The sequence below is a fragment of the Miscanthus floridulus genome, chromosome 12 (genome assembly GCF_019320115.1).
Source record: "Miscanthus floridulus cultivar M001 chromosome 12, ASM1932011v1, whole genome shotgun sequence".
NCBI lineage: Eukaryota > Viridiplantae > Streptophyta > Magnoliopsida > Poales > Poaceae > Miscanthus > Miscanthus floridulus.
This window is the reverse complement of record NC_089591.1, coordinates 81,858,646-81,872,404: the sequence shown is the minus strand read 5'-3', so window position 1 is coordinate 81,872,404 and position 13,759 is coordinate 81,858,646. Positions and strand designations below refer to the sequence as shown.

The 13,759-nt window shown below is 44.9% G+C and overlaps 1 pseudogene; it reads right to left on the bottom strand.

The window, feature by feature from the left end:
• Positions 1-5,914: 5,914 nt before the first annotated feature.
• The window catches only part of LOC136496245 (kinesin-like protein KIN-14H), a 32,761-nt pseudogene continuing 24,916 nt past the window's right edge, over positions 5,915-13,759 (bottom strand).

The window sequence follows — 13,759 nt, the reverse complement described above, 5'->3', positions numbered from 1 at the left end:
GAGGTCATGGGGGAAGCTTGGTAGATACGTGACTCCGGCTGGGTTTGGCGGTTTCGTCCTCAAAACCGCGGCCAGACGGTTTGCCACGTTTGGGCCTCAAAACCTGGGGAGGATCTTCGGGTGGCACGTGGCCTCATTGGAGAGCTTGCATCGAGGAGAAGCGTCTTCATGAAGTGATCATGGTCTTGTGGTGCTCCAAACTCAAATAGACCATTATGCCCTTAGAGGTTAAGTGGTTCAACAAAATATCTAAAGGCAAGCTTGCAAATGTGTAAGAGCTCTATAAATAAGAGGAGGGCTGTCCCAAGTCATCTATCTCTTTTAGTGTCTTAGTTTCCCAGTCTTTAGGTTTTGCTCCTAAGTCTACCCTGAGTCTATATTAGTTGAGTTGAGATCCGCAGATGAGAGATTGAGTGTCTTTGTCTGTGTTCCTTCAACTAAGAAAAAGACCAGACATTGTAAGAACTAGATCTTGTACAAAGAAGTCTTTTGGCTGATCCAAACAAGATTTTTAATAATGGTTACGATAAAAGGTTTTATTGAAGTCGAGCACAAGCGAAGAAGTAGAACCCAATATTACTCAACTCATTGTTAGCACAAATACTTTATTATTCCATCAAGTTCTCTCCGGGTACACGAACCTTTTTTTAACTCTAGAAACTAATACGCTCAATGCTCACGGGTGGTGGGTGCTTGGGCATGCTCTTGCTAATATCTCACCGCCCACAACTTTTGGGCCTAGGAGAATCTTGTTGAGGAAGGGGAAAATAAGCACACTAACAACAAGAATAATAATGAAGGTAAGGGGTGAGAACGCAAAAGGTAAGGAGAATCTTCTTAAGGGAGGGGAAAAGAAGCACACTAACAGCAACAATAATAATGAAGACAAGGGGTGAAAATGCAAAAGGCCCGGACTCCCCCAACCATACTGTTATATTGTTGTAGGCTGGTGTTGTATTCTTGAAGCCTTTTATTCGTGTCTTGGACCATTTTTAGCTGGGTTGACAATTCACAGCACATATTATGTTAACAAACAGGTTTCAAGATACAAAACCATGTGAAAATATTCAATGAGACTATATTCACCATTTCTCAAAAAAAAAGACTCTTTCAATCATTACCTGCTCGCTAAACCGCTTAGCATCATGAGTGACCCTTTCTAGGTCCACAGTCAGCACATCTTGTGAACTCTCAGCTGATTCCCTTTCCTGATTTTCTTTCTCGTAAGACTCCACAGCGATCTGCCATATGTACAATTGAGCATATAAAACTCCAGTTGGAAATATAGAAGTTATCACAACAGTGAAACAAGATCACCCCTCACCTATTTTTCGGACTTTTCCTTGTTGAAGCTCTCCTCTAGAGACTCACAACGCCTTGTCAAGTCCAAGTTAGTAGCTCTTCAATAGCATTGCTGAGCTGGCTCTCTGAAAGGAGAATTCTATCAATAAATACTGTGGCTCTGAGGTACACTCAACTAATGATGGAACAATAATTCAAAATCTTCAGACCTGATTTTTTTTCTGCCACTCTCAAAATTATCAAAGTTTGTAAAATTTCATCTAATCTTCTTTAGAGACCAATAAGAGATATGTTTTTTTTAAAAAAAATAGATCTAATTAAAATTAACATGATTTATGACTATATTCATTGAGTAAAAAATTATGCGACATACATACATTAATATAATATATATTTCAAAACTTTCTTTTTGTCGATCTCAAAATAGACAGAAGGAATGGTACAGAAACACTCGGTCTTATCCTAATGCAAGCCATCCTGTAGTAGTTCGATTGCAGGACTAAAATATTCTAATCCAAGCCGTCCTGTAGTAGTTCGAATGCATGACTAAAACAAAAAGTAAGACATAGGAAGGGTGAAACTATAAGAAGATGAGATCCCAACTTCGAAGTCGAGGCCAACGTCACTTCGCTATAAAGCCCCAGTCGTTTCACCATCTCAGTATCTCACGGTCTCACCTTCTTCCTCTTCTTCCTTTTCCTCCAAAACCCCAGAGCCTGTCCCAGTGCACGAGAGGTCGAGAGCAGCCAATCCCCACCTATATCCAGCCACCATGGGAAGTGACTGTGCCCCCCGCCACTGCTCCGCGCCACCGTCGCGCGTGCGCCTCCTCGGCTGCGGTGGAGACGGCGAGGTCCCTCAACCGTGTGCCAGCTCCTTTGAAGATGATGGTGGTGCTAAAGCTGGATGGCGGGATCGACGATGTGCTGGTGTCGAGGCCCCTGGCCGCTGGCGTCCTATCACCGGCTGCTACCTTCGCTCCACTAGTAGCGGCTGGCACCGAGGAGGAGGTGGCAGGACCAGAGTGCGGAAATCCCATGGCGGCGGCTCCGGTGGCGCCAGCGGGCGCACTCGAGGCGTGAGCCAATGTAAGTGCATCAAATTCTATTTGTGGGTTTTGGTGAATAGACAACGATGCATATAAAGAGCTAATGATGTTTCATGAGATTTTCAGTTAAATACCAATGTGAAAAGTGCAATTGAAACGTGAGACCCCTCAATTATTACTTCAAAGAAAGATGCGGCGTCACGCTTCAATTCGAGAGAAGTTCGCTTTTAATTTGATATTTCATTTGAACTTCACTTGAGTTATAGGATGTCGTACTATAAAGAGGTATCAAAATTATATTACCTGCAGGTGCCCTAAGTGATTAATTGATCAATCCTAGACACCCCACAAAATATTTCCTTTGATCAATTCTCAATTCCTTCCTATAGAGAACCCTCAACCAGCAATTATCATGCCTCAACAAGAAAATCTAGTGGCCCTCATCCCAAAAGTAAGACCTCAACCAACAATTTTCTTTTCTAACCAAGAAATTCTTGTTTAGCTCAGATCTACTTCTTCCAACGGTCACAAGTGTCGGCTGTGGGGTTAAGGGAGCCGCACGCCCCCTTCTTTCTCCCTCTCTTGCTCACTTTTCATCTCCTGCAACCTTGGATCAAGAAAGAAAGCTCTCTCTCTCTCTCTCTCTCTCTCTCTCTCTCTCTCTCTCTCTCTCTCAAACTCCAACACTCCCTCTCACTCTTGCTTGGATTCCCATCTTTGTGAGTGAGATTGGAGTGAGTTCTTCGTGGATTTCAACTCTGGGAGTAAGATCCTTCTCTTGAGCACTTGTGGCACCCGATGGCGATTTGATTTTATCTCTATTACTCTTGGTTCTTGGAACCCTAGCCAGCTAGGTGTTGCCTGGTGACGCTTGTGACTCGTACTTGTGAGGGCGCCCGAGAAGTTTGTATTACCCTTGATTCTAGTGGAAACCCCGGCTTGATCTTTGTGGTCGCTTGGGAAGAGGGGGTTGAAAGAGACTCTAAGGACCTTTGTGGTCGCCTCAACAACGGGGACGTAGGCACAACTTTGTGGTGTGACCGAACCTCGGGATAAATACTTGTGTGTCTCTGTTTGCTTGTGATTTGTGATTGTATTATTTGTTGTGGTGGCAAGATATATATTGTGTGTAGGTGAAGAAGCAAGTAAAAGGCGTGGATTCACTTAGTACTCCTACTCTACTTGTGTGGTGAACTCAATTTAGTATTTGAGCATTTCAATTCATAATTAGTTAGTTCACTACTCTCCGCGATTCAAAAATTCGGTCCTCACCGGAATTTTCGACAAGTGCACTAATTCCGCTTGGGACCGAGAATTTTGATACCTGTGATTTTATCCGCTGCAAAAGTTTGTGAATTTCAGGAAACATCTATCTGTAATTTTTAGTTGTAGAGAAGAGAAGACAGAGATAGAGATGTAGAGGTAATATATTTTAATTATTAATTACAAATATAGCATTTGAGGACAGCGGCGTATTGGCTTCTGGAGGGCTGACAGATAGCTATCGACCATCCAGGAGCCGACAAGATTAGATATATAAGAGATAAGAGATATGCTTCCAATGTACATGCCAGAAAGCTCATGCATGGCTGCCATTCCCATATGCAAATTAAATTAAATTATAGTCAGCACATGGCCATGCAATACGACATCTCCAATATGCGGCGTATATGCACCTGGAGTATATACGGCTCATGGACTTGGCCCACCTGCCAGGCTGCTGCCATTCAAGGTTTTGAGATAAACTTGAAGTGCCTACCTCAATGGCCAGATCACATGTGCTAATCAAGAAGCAAGAAACCTTTTCATATACATGTACGTATATGTACATGATCATGCATGACTGAATATGTGTGGATGGGAAAAAAAATAAGTACATATATGGGCGCGCCTGTGGCCATGACAATAATTTTTAGTTGTAGAGAAGAGAAGACAGAGATAGAGATGTAGATGTAATATATTTTAATTATTAATTGGAAATGCAGCATTTGAGCACAGCGGCCTATCGGCTTCTGGAGGGCTGATACCAGGAGCCGACAAGTCTCCGGAGTGGGCCGGTTCGTACGGTAAAGTGGGTCAAGACCCTGTCGGCTGTCCGCTGGCCGATAGGACGTCAAATATCCACCCGGCGCGCCTTCCTCCTCTCGCAAGCGCTCTGGGAATCAGTTCAGGGGCCGCAAGGCTTGGAAATGAGCACGAGCTGCTGCTTTGCAGTTCATCTAGCCTAATGGCCAAAATTTTGACTCTTGTAATAACTATTCAGATAATGTTTCCAGCCAGTTATCTCAGGGCATGTGCATGTGAGCTTTTCTTTGCTAAGGCAAGCAAGCTAAAATGGATCTTCTGGGCTGGCAACTTGGCAAGACAAAGCTTGCTCAAGGGGTTGGATTTCTCCTTCGGTGATTAGAATTTCTAGCTTGTTTTGTTAAGTCCACGTCAATCTACATGGATTGATTAGGTACACACACGTGGATATTGCTTTGTTAGCTTCAGTGATTATCTGGTGTATGCAGCATACGGCGACTGCACTGGAATCATCATAATCATATGTTTGTTGGTTCGAAAAAAGGAAAGGAAACAGAAAGCAGATATTTACCATGTTTATGACATGCGGCACATCCAGAAGCTCAGTCAATTTTGGCCGACGGGAGGTGCCATTTTTTTCCTTGACCTCCTACAAGCAGGACTAGTCATGTTATTGCGCGCTCAGTTTCATCGTCTACTCGCATACCTGTCTTGTGATGAAAAAGATCAGCTTGCTCAGAGTCACCAGCTAGCACCATCGACTCCGGTGATGTCGTCGTCCGTAGGGGAGAAGACGATGGCGTGCGTGACAGGGGGCAGTGGGTATGTCGCCTCGGTCTCCAAGCATGGTCGTATGCATGGAGCTCATGTCCTTATCAGGTAATCCTCCGTACCCCTACCCAACCACACCTAGCCCTAATCGGGTAGATGGTGACCGCCGCCTGCTCCTAGTCGGGCTGCACTTGCGGTCCCTGGCAAACCCTCGCCACGCTGATCAGAGGTCCTCTCATCCACCATCAACCTTCACATCTCTCCCTGCAGTACTTGGCCTTCGAGTCAAATCCTGCTGATGGTACCTGAAAAGAAGGGACAAGGAGGAACAAACCTTCTCTGCGGGGTCATGGCCCGTGGTGCAGTCAATCACAAGGCCTGGAGCGAGGTCGGGAGATGGATGGGGGTTCACGTCAGGGCGCCTTCCCCCAACAGAGACCCCCTAAGTTTGTGAAAATGCTCAATTATTAGGTATAAGGGCAAAATTGTGAGCATTTAGGGCCTATTTAGAAATTAGAGGGGCTCAGTTATAATTATGAACCCCGCTGAGGGAATATATGAAAATAACCACCTCCCTCCTCCCCTATAAAAGAGGGGACAAAGGCATATGGAAGAGGAGGACTCTTGGCCCCTCGTTGTCATTTGCTCTCCCTCTTCTCTCTCCCTCTTCTTTTCCCCTCTCTCTATTCCCTATAAGGACACTATATTGATGATGCTAGATGACTGTAGCGTGATGATGTTATGTTAGATAATGCTTGTGATGCCAGACTAGATGTTCCCTTTTTGATCAATTCCTGGTTTACCCATCATTGTATAAGTTTTACCAGATCCAGTTTGACCATATGCAAATATGCATACCTGTATCACAGAGACACATAAACATGATATTACCATCACAAGTTATTTTGGGGAAAAATAAAGATTGGCATTACATATGAGGCTAATAGAAACATGATTGTGTGTGAATTATGTAATCAGTTTTGAAACGCTCATCACTTGCAAAGATGTTCAAAATAATATTACCATGGTTTTTTTTACCATATTATGTCATAATCAATGGAAAAATAATCATAACACAACAGTGATCAACTAAAATAGCATGTGGAATGTCTTGGAGAGCAAAAAAAAAAAAAACAAAACTACGGTATCCTTGTTGCTTGAAACTCAACTGACTAATAATTTACACATATAGTTGCCAGTGCCTTCCTTACTCATCATGTTAGGAATAAAGGACAATATTTAAAAGGTAAGATGACAATTCATACTTAATATACTATCCATTAGCACATGTTGCCATGCAAAGTTAGTACCTTGTACCCATCAAGGGCACTTTGGACTAGTTGCGATATTTCCACAAACACATCTTCCTGTGAAGCATCATGGTCAAAAACCTTGTCATATGAGAAGAAGAGCTTTTGACCTACACAACGAAGAAAAAAAGACAACACCTTACTAGTGTCATTATCCAAAACTTATTGGGCAGCCCAAGAAATAACAAGTTGAACGTATCATTCACCTTGGTTTATCAAATCAATACCACGTCCAGCAGACTCTACAGATGTAGGAATAGAGATAGAGGCACCTTCTGGACCATTGGAATCACCATCAAATTTAAGAAGTGGTCGAACTCTACAAAAAACTCTAATGTTTCCTTCAGTTCCTGCAAATATGAGGTCGATTATTACCTAGAGAGTAGGTCATACACGTGAACCATTAATTGAAAAACTTTTTTGAGAAAAGAAAATCATACCAATAAATACCAAATTAATTATTAACATATTATATATAGACAGAGCGAGAAATCATGTTTTCAGATATATTACCAATATAGTGTTGTGGAGTTTTTTTTTCCGTTACTCGTCACCTTCCACAATTTGACACTCTGCCTGTGCTAAACGCTCCTCAAGGTATTTTATTTTCTCCTTTTGTTCTTCATATTGAATAATTGTATCGATTTTGAGATGACAAATAATGGAACAGTGTATATATTTTGTGAAGGCATAAAGAACACTAGTATGATATGCTTCAACTTCTAACCTTCAACTTCTCAGTCACAACCATAGAAAGCCATGCAGCCCGAGGCCCGTCGGCACGGCCCGTGGCTCGGCCTTTTGGCCCGGCACGAGCACGGCATGGCCCGGTGGCCAGCGGGCCCGTACCGACACGGCCCGATGGACTAGGCCGTGTCTGGGCCGCCACCCTGGCTCGTGGCACGGCACGATGGTGCAGGCTAGCACGGTGACGGCCCGGTGCCCCATTTGGCCCAGCAGCCCACAAAGGCCGGCAACGGCAAATATAAGTGTAGCGTAGGAGGCCAGGAGCCCTGCCCGGCTGCCCCCAATCCCTCATTCCCTCCTGGCCTCCCCAATCCCTAACCCTAATCCTCATTCTCTCTCGCTCGCTCGCTCGCTCTCGCTCTGCTCTAGATCTTGATCCACCGCCGCCACCGCCATCGGCCCCGTCCTCGGCTCCGGTGACCTCACCGGTGCTCCTCCACTCCACCTCGCTAACCCCGTCATTCGCCGCCGCGCAGCTGTCTCTCTCTCTCTCTCTCGTTCGCTCCACCTCGCTCTCGCTCTGCTCTAGATCTCGATCCGTCACCGCCACCGCCATTGGCCCCATCCTCGGCTCCGGTGACCTTGCCGGCGCTCCTCCACTCCACCTCGCTAACCCCGTCTGGTTGTCCCCGTCTCCTCCCTCCTTTCCCTCTCCTCTCTCTCTCGGTGAACCGTGAGCCATGTGAGTTCGTGTTCTTCTTCCCTACCCTACCTCGCCCACCTCGCTGTTGATTCTAATCGTTGTCTCCTCCTCCCCACCTTTAGCTCTGGCTTCTTCATCTCCGACACCGGGCTCCGGAGCGTAGGTTCATCTTGTTCTTCCCTAACCCTAACCCTACTCTTTCTTTGGATCTGCTCGTCAGTTCTTGTTCTCTCTACTCACTCTGTCTCTGTCTTTTTGAGTTGTAGGTTCATGCCTGACGCACGCGTCCTCCTCTAGAGTGGACATGGCTAGGCCGCCGAAGCACCCGTCAAGGGGTGGTTCTGGAGCTGGATGTTAGGGTCGGGCTCAGGCTGGTGCTGGTGCTGGGCTTGCAATGCGGGGAGCAGATCAGCATCCCCCTTGTCGACGGCGAGGACCTAGCGCCACACCCGGACGAGGAGCTAGAAATCGAGAACAATGACGACTTGTGTGATGACGCAGCTGGTCTGTTTGACATCGATCTCGGTGACGGTGATGGCAACCAGCCCATCGATCTCAATGGCGACGACGGTGATGGTGGAGTTGAGGTCTCCACTGACACTCATGGAACCTCTTCCACCTCTAGTAAGAAAGTTTTTGATGTTTGGGATTAATTCCATGAGATTAAGGAGAATAAATCCGAGTGAGGGCCATCTGTAAACACTGTGGTGCGCATTACAGTGCTAGGTCTGCTGCTGGCACTGGGCATTTGAGATGGCACATGTTTTCCTGTATGAAAAAATGTAAGCATGCTAGTATGGTCCAGTCTAAACTTGCTATGAATCCTGATGGTTTGAAAAAATTGGGTGTATGATCCTATGCTTGCTCGCACTGAGTTGTGCCATTTGATTGCTAGGCTAGACCTTCCTTTAGGGATTGGTGAGACCTAGGCTTGGGAGGATTACATTAAGCATGCTCACAATCCTCTGTTTCAAAAGGTTTCTAGGCAGACCACCACTAGAGATATGTCTAAACTGTTTGATGAACAATGTGCTATGCTTATGAAATCTTTGTTGCCTGCTACATCTTCTGTTTCTTTGACATCTGATATATGGTCTGGTAATGCTAAAGAGGATTATATTTCTGTTGTTGCTCATTATGTTAGTGCAGATTGGGAATTATAGAAAAAAGTTATTGGTTTAAGGCTGATTGATGTTTCTTATTCTGGTGAAAACATTGCTGATAGGATTGCTAGTGTGGTTGAGGAGTTTTGTTTGATTGACAAGGTTTTTTCTGTGTCTCTAGACAATGCTTCTGCTAATTCTAGGGCTTTTGAGATTTTGCAACCTATGTTCTTTGTCTATTTAGGTTCTTATCCTGCACCTACAAGAGATGATCCTAACAAGGTGCAGTATTTGCTTGTGCATCAACGCTGTGCATGCCATATAATAAATTTGATTGTTAAATCTAGTATGAAGAGGTTGAAACCTTATACTGAAGATTTTAGAACTGCAATAAGTTTTTTTTAAATTCCTCTAATCAAAGAATTACATTGTTTAAGAACTACTGCACAGCCCAGGGTCTTAGACCTAGAAAGTTTGGCTTGGATATGGATGTTAGATGGAATTCTACTTATTTGATGCTCAAACATTTGCTGCCATATAAGGAAGTCTTTCATGTGTTCATTACATCAAATTATGGTTTTACTTTGTTGACTGCACAGCATTGGTATATTGCTGAACAAATAATGATATTCTTGGAACTCTTCTATAATTTCAATGTTATTCTGTCTGGTGTGTATTATCCCATAGCTCCACTTGTTTTGCACCATATGCTTGACATGGCTGAACACTTGCAAAATGCTGAAAGAGATGCTAATTTTAGAATAATTACTACTCCTATGAAGTTTAAATTCCTTAAATATTGGGAGAAAATTCCACTCATTTATTCATATGCATTCATTCTTGATCCTAGAGCTAAGATGAAAGGGTTCTTTAATGTGCTTGAATTGCTTGCTAAGGCAACTGGATGCACTTATAGTGTGTACTATGCTGATGTCAAAGATGTATAAACTATTTGCCAAGTATGAACAGAAATTTGGTGCAGTGAGGAGTCAAAGGGTTTCAGTCCCTTCAGCTCATACTGGTAAGACAAAACAGGCATGGGGAAGGATCTTTGGAGGTCCTGGTGAATCCCCTGTCTCTTCCCCCTCATCTTCATCTACTCCATCTGCTGTTAGTGAGCTCAAAGCTTACTTGGACAGTGACCCTATCACATGTTATGAGGAATCCTTTGACATACTCCTCTGGTGGCGTGACCATAAGCTAACCTATCTAATCCTGTCGATCATGGCTCGAGATATTATGTTTGTCCCTGTGTCTACTGTCTCTTCGGAGTCCTGTTTCAGCTATACATCCAGGATACTCAAAGATCGGCGGCGGTGCTTGTTGCCTAAGCATGTTGAGATGCTCACCTGCATCAAGGACTAGGAACAAGGTGCAAGAAGGGAACAACATACACCTGAGGACCTAGAACTGGAGGAGGCATTCAACAACCTCTTCCTCGATGAACAAGGCAAAGGCAGCGGCACCGATAGCGGCAGCGGCGATACTGTTGTTGGTGGTGGATAGAAGAAGAAGAGAAGAGGAGAGGTAGTCACTAAACTGAAACTTCTTTACATTCAAGATTTGAAGTTCATTATGTCTAACAAAGTAACAATCTAACATTGACATTTTGCAGGTACTTTTGGACTGTGAGTTTGTGACATAGTTGAGGCAGTGAGTGAGTCAAGGATCAAGGATGATGGATGGATGAACATGAACTTTTGTAATAGGATAGAAATAGAACTTCTTGCTGCTATGATGTGATCATGTGAACTCACTAAGTCTCACTGTGACTTTGCCACTGATGTTGGCTATTGTAATAGGATAGAACTATGACTTTGACAATTTAGAGCTGGTTGTACTCTTTTTTCCTTTCTAGGGTTTCTCACAAGGGTGAGTTTTACCTAGAAAGGTTTTTAATGAGGCAGCATTGCACAAACAGCTCATTTTGATATTATGATAATATCTTTCTTATGTCTTATTGTCTGTGAAATGGAATCTGTGAACTGTGAAAGTGAAACACTTAGAAAATTTGATGAAAAAAGAGAGGTTTTTTGGCAGTTGGGCCATGGGCCGGTGAAAGGTCCTTGTTTGGTTTTGGTAATTGAGTGACAACCTAGGTGGACTAATTGTGTTTATGTGAGATACATAGGTGATTAGTCCACAGGTACATGTGTGTGAGCAACATATGCCATGAAGGTGAAAATGGCTTGGAGATGTTGCAAAGCTCACACATGTGATGATGAAGGAGCTTAAATGCACATGAGACATAACATTGAGTCATGTGATCAAGGTGGAGAAGATCAAGACAAGACTTGGCTTGATGGACCGGTTGCAAGCGTGAAGGGCAAGTCGAAGGCTTTGGAGTGATGGACTGCGTGGCGGTGAAGCTTGAGCAAGACTTGGCGCCGATGGACGATGGCAACGGTGAAGAGCAAGTAGAGTCAAGATCGATGAACCAATATGATCATGTGATGATATGAAGTGGATCATATCATTGTTGATCGTGTTGGTGCATGTGTTGCATCGACATTGAAGGAGATGGAATAGAATGCGCAAGGCAAAGGTATAACCTAGGGCATTTCATTTCACCGGTCATAGGTGTGTAGAGAAGTTTATAACCGGGTTTAGGATAGATGGCCGTACTATCAAGAGGGGCAAACTTGTTTGCATATCGGTCATCTAGTGCCACTCAAGTGATCTAACTTTGCATTATCGCTAGGATCGAGTGGCGTGGCAAGTTGAGTGGCTAACATCCTTTGGGAAATGATTGTGAAAATGCTAACACACTTACACATGGTGATGTACACTTGGTGGTGTTGGCGCATTTACAAAGGAGGTGGTGTTTGCAGGGTTGAGATGGGTTTGGGTCCCTCTCTCCCAAATTCTTGTGTTGGCGCTTTCGGGAAAATGGAATGTCTATTTTCTATTGCGCCGGATGCAAATTCTTGTGGTTAGCACACTTGAGCAAGGGTGAAGAGAATGGAGAAGATGCTGGCGTCGGTCAACTGACCGGACACTGGATCTGAATGCACCGGACGCTGGCAGGCTGCGTCCGGTCACGCTGACGTGGAGTGTAGCAGTCGCTGGAGTGTGACTGGACGCTGGCTGCGTCTGATCGCATTCGACCGAACGCGTCCGGTCATGCTCGGGAGCTTACTGGAAACGACCGGACGCTGAGGGTCCAGCGTCCAGTCAGTTGAAGCTGGAGCGTCCGGTCAGGTCAAGTGACCGTTGGAACCGGGACACGTGGTCGTCTGCGAGCGACCGGACGCTGAGGTCCAGCGTCCGGTCAACACGACCGGAGCGTCCGGTCGGCCCGACCGTTGCCCAGTGAAGGGGTAACGGCTAGTTTAGCCCTTGGGGCTATAAATAGAAGTGGCCTTTGGCCATGGCTAAAAAAGAGCACCTCAAGGGACTTAGTGTCCATGCTTGTGAGTGCTTGGGAGCCCTCCATCACACACATACTTGATAGTGATCATTCGATTGTGTGAGTGAGCGATTCTAGTGCGATTGCATCGTGAGGTTGCATCGAGTGGCACTAGGTGATCGAGTTGCAAGCCAGTGGTGCTTGTTACTCTTAGAGGTTGCCACCTCCTAGACGGCTTGGTGGTGGTCTCCGTCGAAGCGCGCAAGAAGCTTGTGCGGCGCTCCGGAGAAGTGCTTGTGAGGGGCATTGTGCTCGCCCTGCGGGAGTCGCGAAGAGCAACTCTAGTAAAGCGTGTCATTGAGCTACCCTCACTCAAGGGGTAGGTTCTTGCGGCGCCCGACATGCGGGCTTAGCGGGTGATGCTAATTAGCCGCCGAACCACCAAGTGAGCGGTCGACACAACGGGGACTAGCGTGTTGGCAAACACGTGAACCTCAGGAGAAAAATCATCGTGTCAACCTTGTTCTTCCCGTTGGTTTGCATCCCCATTACACAAGCTTGCAATTACTTTTATACATATTAAGCTTGTGTAGTTGCTCTTGTAATTAGATAGCTTGTGTAGCTTGCTAATTACCTTCTTGCTTGTGTAGCATAGAAGTAGCTCCCTTGCGTGGCTAATTTGGTTTTAGTAACCTTGTTAGTCACATTGCTTAGTTTGTATAACTAAGTATTTGTGCTCTCTAATTAGGCATTGGTTGCCTTGTTATTGAGCATTGCTAGTGAGCTTAGTTAGCTTTGTGCTTTTGCTTACTAGCATGTGTAGGAGCTCCCTTGTCGCTTAAAGTACTAGTGGCCTAGGTTTGTGTAACCTTGCTCCTAGAATTGTTTAGGAGAGCTCTAGCTAGCCCGGCACCTTTGTTGCATAATTGTTATCTTTGCAAGGTGCTAGTGAACATATATAGTGGGGTATAGTCTTGGCTAGACCGATAGTTTTAATTCCGCATTTGTATCGGTTAGCCGACGCGATTAAGATTTAGAAAAGACTATTCACCCCCCCTCTAGTCGCCATCTCGACCCTTCAAGTGGTATTGGAGCCCGGTCTCTCATTTGTCGTCTTCACCGACCCGAGAGGATGGCGAACTTTGGGCTAGAGGTTGTTTGTGACACACACATTTTTGATGGCACAAACTATGCACGGTGGAAACGTCATATGCTTGATCATTTCCGTGAATTGGGTCCCAAGGCATGGTGGATCATTGTTGTTGGTTTTTCTCGTGATGCTTTGGATAAGGATAACCTAACCCAAGCACAAGAGGATTGCTTACAACTTGATCATCGTGCTCTTTATTATCTAATATGCACTTTACATGATGATATTTTTAGACGTGTGTGGGACTTGGAAAGTGCTCATGAAATGTGGCTAGCACTCCAAGCCTTTTACGGTGACTCCTCCACATGGGA